Raw genomic sequence first — 11,059 nt, 5'->3', positions numbered from 1 at the left:
CAGGGGAGCCGGGGGCACAAAGTGCACCGTGGTTGCTCTCAGCCCTAAGGGGCGGAGGCACAAGCTGACTCAACTGTAATTGGGATGAGCAAGCCCTGAGGGTGGCCCGTCACTGGAGCAAGGGACAGAATCCCGGCTTTGCCCTCCAACACATGCCGAGGAACCTTGCAGACAAGCCCTGTAGTCGAGGCCCGGCCTAGGTGCACAAAGTGCTGCAGGAGCCACATTGTTGTGGCACTTCACCTATTGAGCAAACGCACAACAGCCGGTCAACCAATTTAGCTTGTTTTGTTTTTGTGAGAGAGCCACACAGCGTCCTGAGAGGAGTCGACGTAACCAGCTCTCTCTTACCCGGTAAGAGGACTGTCTGCTGCGAAGCTGCATGTTCTAATACTGAATTTATAAACTGCTGAGATACACGTAACACGTCTGCTCTAGGAAATTAAAGAATCAAAGTGGCCATGCCCGGATGGAGCTCAAATAGCCTGCTGATTGGCATCAGGGCAGGGCCACCATAGATGATGTGTCTTAAAGAGATATCCACGTCCACTGGGGTCAGTACCTGTACATATTGAATAATACTAGACCTGTACGTGCCCATCGGCCACCGGCAAACTCCGACTCGATACCGGGCACTGCACTCCCTGTGGGGGTGTGGAACGTGTGTGCCGATTTTGAAGTCGGTGGGGCAAACGGTTCTCGAGTTACATGCATTACAACCGTACACACACGCACGCAGACACGCAGTGACGTGGCGCATTTATAGTAGGATGTAGTGGAGAGCCAGTCTCGAACACGATAGAGACAGCTGTTCCCTTCTCCTGCAATTGAAGACAGTGTGCGAGAGTTTTTTCAGTATACCTGGCGTTTAATCACTTAAGCCATTCACCAAGAATAGCCAATCTACAAGCTCACAACGTGATACGTTGTGAGCTTGTAGATCTGCTATTTTTGGTGAAGAGACTTAGGCCCTTTCCCAATTCCTTTTTTAACCCTACCCCTCAGCCCTTGCCCCTTCCCCTTGTCCCTACATAATGAGTGTCAAGGGGTAGGGAGATAAATCATCCCCCTAGGAATTGGAACGTCCCTAAATATTGAACGTCCCTTGTAGATATTGATATACAACCTGTTCTCAGAAAATAGCTGATCTGCAAGCTCACTACAGGCCAGTGGTCCCCAAACTTTGATGGCATTTCTGTCTCTAGGACCCCCAATTTATATTGTAAAATCAATGTTAATTAACTCTGAGAGTGTACAAACTATCATTTAGCCCATAACCCACTTTGGAAACTACTTTACATTTGATTTAAGATGTAGAGATGGAACGTAAATATAACATTGCTGTGGTTATGATGAAATAAATATATTGTAATTTTGTCTCATGTTGGTAGCCCATGTATGTAATTCAGCTAGATATAGCTCATTCTGACACCTGCTCAACAGTTGTACCTGATTAATTGATTATTGTTTGTATAGCATGGGTACAGATATATATACAGGGTTAGAAAAAGGAAAAACAATTTACAGTATAGAAAGAAGGGGCTGTGGTCACTGTTCATTGTTTTTAATATCATTAAGAACAGAGTAATTTTCTATCAATGAAAATGCCATCGTGATTCATCTCCATCCAATGTATAGTCTGCACGGCAGCTTGCAATCTGTTCTGTAGCTGGTTTGCCTGGGGAAAAAAACAACACCATTGCTAATTAGTTATGTAAGTTTTGCAACTTGTGGGGATTAGCTTAACATTGGTCATGATAAAACCATAGCTATCACTGCAGCGCGAGTAGCCAACGTTATGCAGTGACAGCGTTATGTAGGTACAGTAGGCTATTTCACGGCTTTTAAGAGCTCCAAAACTGCAGAATGTTGACATATCGTGGTCTGGGGGGTCTGACTGATGCCTGCTAATAATCTAGCTTGCATCCGTGTTGTATCACCGGCGCACCGGCGATAAATAAAAAAGAATAAAGCGCCGATGCGGCGCCAAATGAATGGGTAACGTTGTATGAATGCAACGCCGTATCATATCGTTAGTTCACGTGAGGTAACGTTAACCTTTGCTAGAGATTGCGATATTTTTGGCGATGCAGATTGTTAATACATTCAAATAATATTGGTTATTATAATATTTTTCCATAATAAAGGACATAAAAGGCTTCTTACCTCGTCCGCCTTTCAGCCCTCACTGCCCCTCAGTGATGTTGCTCCGTTTGAAGTCCCGTCGAGATATCCCTTCAAACGAAGGGGATTCTAGCCCTAACCCTTGGCCCTACCCCTCGCTCCAAAGACAATTGAGATAACCCTTCCCCCTCACGTGAACGCGCATAAGCAAGGGCAAGGGCTAAGGGCCAGGACGAAGGGAGGAATTGGGATTGAGCCTTAGTGTACTGTAGGCTTCCGTTTCCCAAAGTTTAGAGGGTCTAGGTGGTTAAACTGAAATTATATTGATAAATGACAAATATTTTCAAGGTATTCTCAGGCACCCCTGGACTTGCGTCATGGCACCCACTTCGAAAACCCCCGCCCTAGAGGGCATTTCATCATGGTCAGTACATCAAGTTGATTTGGCCACTGTAGAGGAAGCATCCATAGGGGGCATCCATAGGGGGCATTCATTTTCTAACTTTTGTTTTGTCTAACCCAAATGCCCGAGTTCACCATTTGCAGGCTGCAGACTTATTATAAATGAACATTGATGATTGACTATATGCATTTAGACAATTATTCATTTCTTATAATATATAACCCACTCCATGGTAGTAATAATAGCATTTCCTGCTCTTCGGTAACTCTTAATGTATTTAGTACTGCCTCGGGCTGTTCGTTGCCCAGTTCAAATTATAGCTCTAATTTCCTCTCTCAGAAGTCCCAACTCTCTCTCTCTCTCTCTCTCTCTCTCTCTCTCTCTCTCTCTCTCTCTCTCTCTCTCTCTCTCTCTGTCTCTCTCCCCCTTCCTTCTAGTGCTCGCCCCCTCACTCTGTTTTGACCAATGTGCTTGCTCCCTCTCTCTTTTCCCTCATTCTTGGTACTTTTTCACCTTGCTCTTCTCTCTCCCTCCATCTGGGACGATCTGTGACATCAGGCGGTGGTGTTGGTCACGTCCTCCTCGTGGGTCCACTCCTCCATGTTCTGTTCCTGTCACTGCTGACACCTGTTTCCTCTCATCCAATCAGGTGCTGACAGGAGTAGGGCTGATCTGAGCAAACAGTTTCTCTCTACCAGGTCACTCCCATTAACTCCTGGACAACAGAGGATAACGCCGCTGTCCGGCCCAAACCTTGTATGTCCATAACGGTGACTTTTCAGGAGAATGGAAAAAAGAAAGAACCTGTGTGTTCCAATTGATCTAATGTGGATAACAATTAGTCACAAGCTCTTTAGTGTGTCTTGAGTGTACATCAGTGTTTCATGAGGGCCCAGGTATGGGCTTCCTTTCGAAGAGGAAGGAGTCAAGGACGGGTGGGGAGGATATAAGGAGATCTAAGGGTTCTAAGGGATCTACTGGTCAGATGTAGTAGAGTTGCTGGCCGGCTCCATATATGCAGATCTAGGTGATGATCCAGTCTTCTCCATGTATGGCTATATCCAGGGTTTGATGAGGTCAGTGTCGTGATTTTATTATATGGAGATGGCCATATATGGTGGTGAGACATGTCAGGAGGCGGGATGTCACGAGGCATGACCATATATGGAGGCGTGACATGTCACGATGCGTAACCATATATGGAGGCGTGACGTGACACGGCACGATACAACTGACGGGAATGCAGGTTTTCATAGTAACTGCGACCTATGGTCGCAATAAAAGCCACAGAATAAACCACTTTCACTTTCTCTTTCAAAATGTGTTACAACTTGCAAAACATTGTAGATATCCAAGCTATCTCTGAGGTTGTAGATCAGCAATTTTTGGTATTTTTCTGTGACGACAAAGTAGGGAACTATTTTACACAAAAAAAACGCAAAGATTTGAAATATGGAGATACAAGGTTTCTGCCCAAAATTTGCAATAAGAGGGAGCTAGGGAAGAGCAGGAGGAGATAGTGTGTGAGATGTGTGTGTGTGTGTGTGTGTGTGTGTGTGTGTGTGTGTGTGTGTGTGTGCGTGCGTGCGTGCGTGTGTGCGTGCGTGCGTGTGTGCGTGCGTGCGATCGCGTGCATGCGTGCATGCGTGCATGCGTGCATGCGTGCATGCGTGTTAATAGGTCACAGGGAGAGAGAGAAAGAGAGAGAAAGAAAAGAAAGAGAGGTTAAGAGATTCAGAGTGACATACAGTATTCTGACATACTGTATGCCGGCTATATGTGATTTTATTAACTCTGTGTGAGTATACACTACACTGTGTGTGTGTGTGTACGTCTTTAAATGTTCTGATGAATTGAAAGTGGACCCTTATGTAAACAAGTCTTAGCTGATTTTGTATTGACCTGTACTTTCGTTGAACTGTACCTAACTGTTGAACTGTAAATACAATTTTCAATCAATCAATCAATTGAGAGAGACACACCATGCTGACCTATAAACAAGCTTACTGATAATTCAATGTCGTCGTTGCGCCAAACAGGTGAGGAGTTGGGACAGATTTGACCATGTTCATGCGCCAGACGCAGACATTTAATATTATATGACGGGACGTCCTGTTGCATTGCACGTTGGCAAGGGCGAGTGAATACAAATTATCTACCTATCAGTATAAGTAAGTCTTGCCGAGCCATGAGGCCACGTAACGTGACGCAGCTTGATGTACAAGTACACCCCCTGGACATGACACTAGTATGTCACAGAGACTTACAACCCTTGATGCTGAGTGCCAAGCAGGGAGGCATTGGGCGCCATACTTTAGAGTCTTCGGTCTGACTCGGCCGGGGATCGAACCCTGACTTCCCAGTCTCAGGGTGGACACTCAAACCACAAGGCCACTGAGCTGGCCTATCATTATGCAACTTGAAAAAGGCAGGGTCAGCAGAAGCGGGGTTCGCACCAGTCGGCATGGCCAATCGCATGTAGGTACAGTAAAAATATATATGTATATATAATTGAGTCTACAGAGGTAGCTCTAAGGGAAAGTTAAACTCTAGCCCGGAGGCTGTATCTATTTGATGTATCTATCAGTGAGTGAAGCTTCCAGCCTGCAGCAGCTTGTCTCGTTTAGTGGATGTTGGTTCCGTCTGAGATGCCCTGTCAATCACCACTGATGGGGCCGGAGACGCAGGTTAGTGTTCAGAGGCCTCCTGGTGTGAAGCTCTGGGCCTAATATCACGCTCGACAACACTCTCAACATGCCGCCCGGAAGACTTAAGAACCTCACTGCGGACTAATAGTGCTCCCTGTGCACCACACTACATGATTATCACACTGTCCGCTCGCTGAAGCCAGCGTTGCCTGAATGAAGCGGCTTGTCAAAGTCAAGGACTCCCAAGGAGAGAAACACAGAATCACTCAGACAGACAATCAACTGGTCGGGTACTCACTCTGTCAGACAGTCAAACACTTAAGCAAATAATTAGTGAGCTGAATCACAAGTATGAGACAGATGTCACTGTCAGACCTCTCTATCACAATGCTAGTAGACTAGAGACTCCAACAAGATCCCGGCTGACACTAGTAGCCTTGTATGCTGCCACAGCTGTTCTGATATACTGTGAAGTCCCAATGGAAAGACAAACATTACAGGAGGTCATTAATCCCTATTCCCTACAGCCACCTAAGCGGCTGAGCCCATAAACGTTGATGTGTGCAGTAGTACTAGAAGTACTCTTATCATGAGTATATCTTAAAGGGCCACTTCACCCCTTTTGCAAACAGATCTTATTTTAATGATGTTTAGGACACAATAAACACTTCCTGGGGTTTTTGTGTGTGTGTAATATGTGATCATTTATTCATGACGCCATGTTCATGACCAAAATTTGTCATGAAAATGTTGTCAAAGATTTTTAATATACGAAGATATATGATCTCTGTTGAAGCCACTAGAGGCCTACAAATCCTACAAATGGTCTCCTACTGTAAGTAGGTGTGGTTTGCTTCTTTTTATGTATTATTACAGCATGCTGCTGCACAACGTTTGGGCATTGTGGGCATAGTCAATCAACCTTGGTGTAGGTGTTGTGAATCACCTGATTGTGAATGTGTATGTTGACACTGATAGGAGAATGATTCCCATTTCTCAAATCAGGCCGGCCATCAACCATTATGGAAAATGATATTATTGAGCATTATAACACACATTTTATTTCACTTTTAAAATGTCCATTAATTTCACCTTATAATATTCACATATATAATCTCATTTTAAATATGGGGCCAGCTAGAGCCCTCTATGTGTCGTCTGTCCGTCAGACTTCAATAACTAACCAATTAATCCAGTCAAGCCTGAGGGTAAGAATTTCTCCCTCAGTTGAACTCTTATTGAAATTTATTATTTCACTTTTAGATTAACTGTTTCTGTGCTTACTAATCAACATGAATTTCAGCGCTCCCATCCTCTACCAGTCACGCTAAGGGTAATTGAACACAGATTAGATAATGTTTCAATTTACCACTCCACAGTCCATTTGTCTTTGTACTGCGTCTGTGAGTTCCTGGTGGATTGAACAGCAGGTAAATGACGCTCCATTGACTCCATGTCTACCTCAATGTCTTCATGAAGTTATCCTATATCAATGACTCCTTCTACCTGTCTCTTTCCATTCTTCTCTCTTTTCATCCCCAAGTACCCATTTCATCTTCATGGAAGAAGCAACTCAATTATTGTCATGTTTTTTGCGGTAAACTCTCTCTCTCTCTCTCTCTCTCTCTCTCTCTGTCTCTCTCGCTCTCTCTCGCTCTCTAGCCAGCCAGAGTTTCAGTGGGAGTATGACAGACATCATACTGTCTATATGAGTGTGTTCATAAAAACTACAATGTATTGATCATACTGTACTGCACTCTGTATACAAAATAGATTGATCACATAAAATAGAAATAAAGTAGGCTAGATGGACTGCTTACTGTAACATTTTTTTTTAAACCACACCTATACACTTAAAGTATTCCCAAATTCATTGAATGTGAATGTCACAAAAACATGCAGTAATCCTGGTCTCTAAACTGCCTCCCCCTGGCCAGCCGGGACGCCTGATGGAGGGGAAAGGAACTGGTTGGAATAACGTGTTCCTTCCACGCGCTACGTCCAACCAGGGAAACTCCCCCCTGTCAGGTGTAAAGGAGCAACTTGGACACTCAAGCATGAAGGAAGCATGAGTTAAGTCCGTTGCTCTCCCTAGGTTGGCGGAGGGTGTGTAGAGCCCAGGATCACATCACAGGATGATTGACACAGGGGTGAAAAATGGGTTACAAAATCGTGGGACAAAAAATATAAAAAAAAGAAAAAAAAAAAGAATGTGAATAGGTGGACTATGCAGGACTCTCTGGCTATAGTGAGTATAGTGACAGTAAGGGAGGCATACTGCATTTTGTTGCTGTTGCCACTTGCCGCACTCAATATACCGTATAACAAAGCAAACTTGTATTTCTCTTGCAAAGGAAGAGCCATGACAACGACTTTTGAATAGAAACACTCATATTCACTTGACATAACGCTGAAATGGAAGAGGGGGATGCTCACAACAATTTCACTCATGGCCAATTCATAACATAACATATAGGAATATGGAATATTCAATTCCCCCAATGCTTTCCCATAGCAAACAATAACATGAACGGATAATAAAACTATATTCAAAAACCCTGAATGCTGGGAGGTCTCCACCAACTATGTCATAATAGGTGAACATTCAGCGAAAATAGCTGAATGGGGAGTGTTGGCTGATGAATGAATATCAACATCCTAATACATCCTGTGACGGCCCCCTGTATATATTGTATTGTACTATATATTGGGGTATTATGGTATTATGGTATTATTGTATGTGGTATCTTATATTAGGTGGTCTGGTGTAGCTTTATATATATTATATTTATAGCACACTTTGGTTAGTTTATGGTTTCTTTACTTTGCTTACTCTAATTTCTGTTCTCCTTATCTTGCAGTGGATTGGGGAGCAGAGCTGTGATGTCATGACAATCAGTCAAGCGGCGGCACCTGGGCCCGGTGCCGACTCCCTGTATAAAAGCCTGTCTCCCCAGTCCCTTCCTCAGCTCTGTTGTGTTGAGTGCTCTCTTGCACTTCTCCCACTATGCACCTTCCCCAACACTTTTGTTAATACATTCAACATGCATTTATACCTTCCACTCATGCATACACGCACTACACTACTGACTACTGATTTCCACACCTCAACTATTTGATCCTGATTTGGTATGATTCCTTATTTTTTGATTACTTAATAAATTAATATTGCTTTTGAATACTGCGTCTCCCCTGTTTTTTTGCTGTATACTTGGCTCCCCTAGGCCAGGTATATAACAGATGGGGGCTTTGTCAGTCAAATTATGACAGGCAATTCCTGCTGTCAAAATATGACCCCCCCCAGTCAAAAAACACTTTGTTTGAAATAAACACTCATGCTTTCCAAGGTGTGATTTCAGGTCCTAAGGATGAATACAAAATGAATATCAACATCTTAAAACAAAAAGGTTGAATTGTGGGTTTGAGCTCACATGCCCTTTGATGTAAATTTAAAGGGGGGGTAACTACCTGTCAGTGGGGAGTGTTGGCTGGGAGGAGGATTAGGACGAAGGCCCTATACGTCCTCTCTGGGGGGGGGGGGGGGGGGGTTCTACCTGTCAGTGGGGAGTGTTGGCTGATGAATGAATATCAACATCTTAATACATTCTAATACTGGCAATTCCTGCTGTCAAAATATGACCCCCCAGTCAAAAAACACTTTGTTTGAAATAGACACTCATTCTTCATGTCTTTGCTCATCAATCATGGTATACTAAATTTCTGACGAGCCGAAATCATTTCAACCATTCCAACCATTTGTAATCGGTTGGTCACCCTCCTTTGTGAGGACAAAACAATGATGTCAATCCTAGCTACTGTTCACTTCACAGTATTTAGACAGGAAAGATAATCAGAGAGGGAGAAGACATTTAACACAACATTCTGGCCGCTGTCAAACAAGGGATTTTGTGGTCGATACACATTCCAGCCACCACCGTGCCTCCTAACTTTTGATATGATATATTGAATTAGCCTATTGGGTATTCAGCTCCAGTTCTAAATCCCCTTCATCACCTATACCTCCCGTGGCCTAACTACAATGCTCTGCTAACAGGTCTAGACACTCATTAATCTCCTCTCAACTATATTTTAATTAAGGAAGTGAGCTGAAATGCTATTAGTTCAGATTTGATGAGATATACTGTAATTTCCTTGTGGTTCAGGAATTAATTAATTAAAGTACAAAAATAGAAGAATCTTCAGCCTGTGAAGAATGTGTGCTTCAGTAACTAGCACAGAGTACAGTATAGAATATAGCACAAGATTGTCCTATTGTTCTAAACGGCTCTTAATTGATTAATTTGCATTTCAATCACCCTTCCAGTAAAGGTGATAAACGATGAGCTTCTTACGATGACTTTAATATTACTGCAGTGCATTTTCATTCAAGGTGAATCAATTTCTGTGCTACATACAAATAATTAATATTTGATGCATTTCCTTCAACTTAAAGAAAAAAATTATGTAACCAGTTGTAGATACTGTATTTTAATCCAAGGTTGATATTTATTTATATTTCAATCCAGTGCCATGCAGTGCTGATCAATAGCAAGCTTTCAGGATATATTTTTTTCAGATTTAATAAGACACAATTTCCATCTGTTAAATTAGGTTGCTATATTGACATGGTGACCTTAATACAAGGTAAAGTCCTGTCCATGTAGGCTACTGTATTACATGTTAATCACTACTCAGCCCTGATCAATAATGAACATCCCTGAAAGATGTAAATGATTAATCTTCGATTAGCGTCCTTCAGCTTTCGGGATTCAAATAATAGTGACTTTTATTTTCAGCTGTACTGTATGTCCCCAAAAAGATACACATCCACCCGGATCCTGATGCATTTAGTGTTGCTGCTGATATGTAATGTTGTATGTCATAATCAGGGCCGGTCGGTAGCTATAGGCGGGTGATGAATGGAGTACAATGGACCACAATGGAAACAAGCCCTCTGGGGCTTTTTGTGTTATCCTTTTAGCGCTGCTTTTCTTTCACTGTACTGCCGTAACCGCTTTCAAACTTAAAAGTTAATACAGTTTTCAATCAATCCGGTTTGATTACATTTGCTGCACGTGACTCTCCTATACTCTCGCTCTGTGTTTCCTATCTCTCTACACCTTGCCTGCCATTTACAAGATATCTCGTCATTTCAAATACAACCGTTGTCTGCCAATGACGAGATATCTCGTCATTAAGGGTTTAGATTCTAAATATATCTAAAAATATATATTCTAAACTTTAGAATATATATTTTTACATTGATTAATATTAGATATTAGATCGCGCTCATATGCAACATGAATGCCTCTCGTTTGCTAGGCGATCGAGAAAACCGGAAATTAACTGTGTTCACACACATTTTTAAATCAATTATTCTATGAAAGACACTCAGGTGGATGTACAGAACTGTACTATGTCACATAAACATCTAGGTAGACACAGGGACTTGGGGACAGGCAGGAGACAGTCAGACAGTAATGGAGAGTGACATGGGGACAGGCAGGAGACAGTCAGACAGTAATGGGCTGGAACAGAAATATGGAGCTGGGAGCTGGAGAATTCAGCCAGTAATCATTAACTGTCCAACAGTAACAGAAGTTGATGCTACAGCATATGGAGTTTTTATTTTAAATAGACTCTGAGTCTGGAAAGAAACAAATAGGATTAGTGAAGGTGTCGTTGCAGAAATGTGCAGATATCAAGGTCTTTCTATAGGGCAAACCTGGAATAGATTTCACTTTCAGATAATCCTGTTTCATAAATCCAGGCTTATGAACACCGTAAATGGTTGGCAGAAGCAAAAACAATTGTGCACACGTCATTTTGACAAAAATGATGTAATTTCACACAAAATCATAGTGTTGCAGTGACAGTCTTTTTT

The sequence above is a fragment of the Protomyctophum parallelum genome (assembly GCF_964188405.1).
Source record: "Protomyctophum parallelum genome assembly, chromosome: 14".
In the NCBI taxonomy this organism is placed as follows: domain Eukaryota; kingdom Metazoa; phylum Chordata; class Actinopteri; order Myctophiformes; family Myctophidae; genus Protomyctophum; species Protomyctophum parallelum.
The sequence above is the reverse complement of the archived record's forward strand: the minus strand, read 5'-3'. Positions refer to the sequence as shown.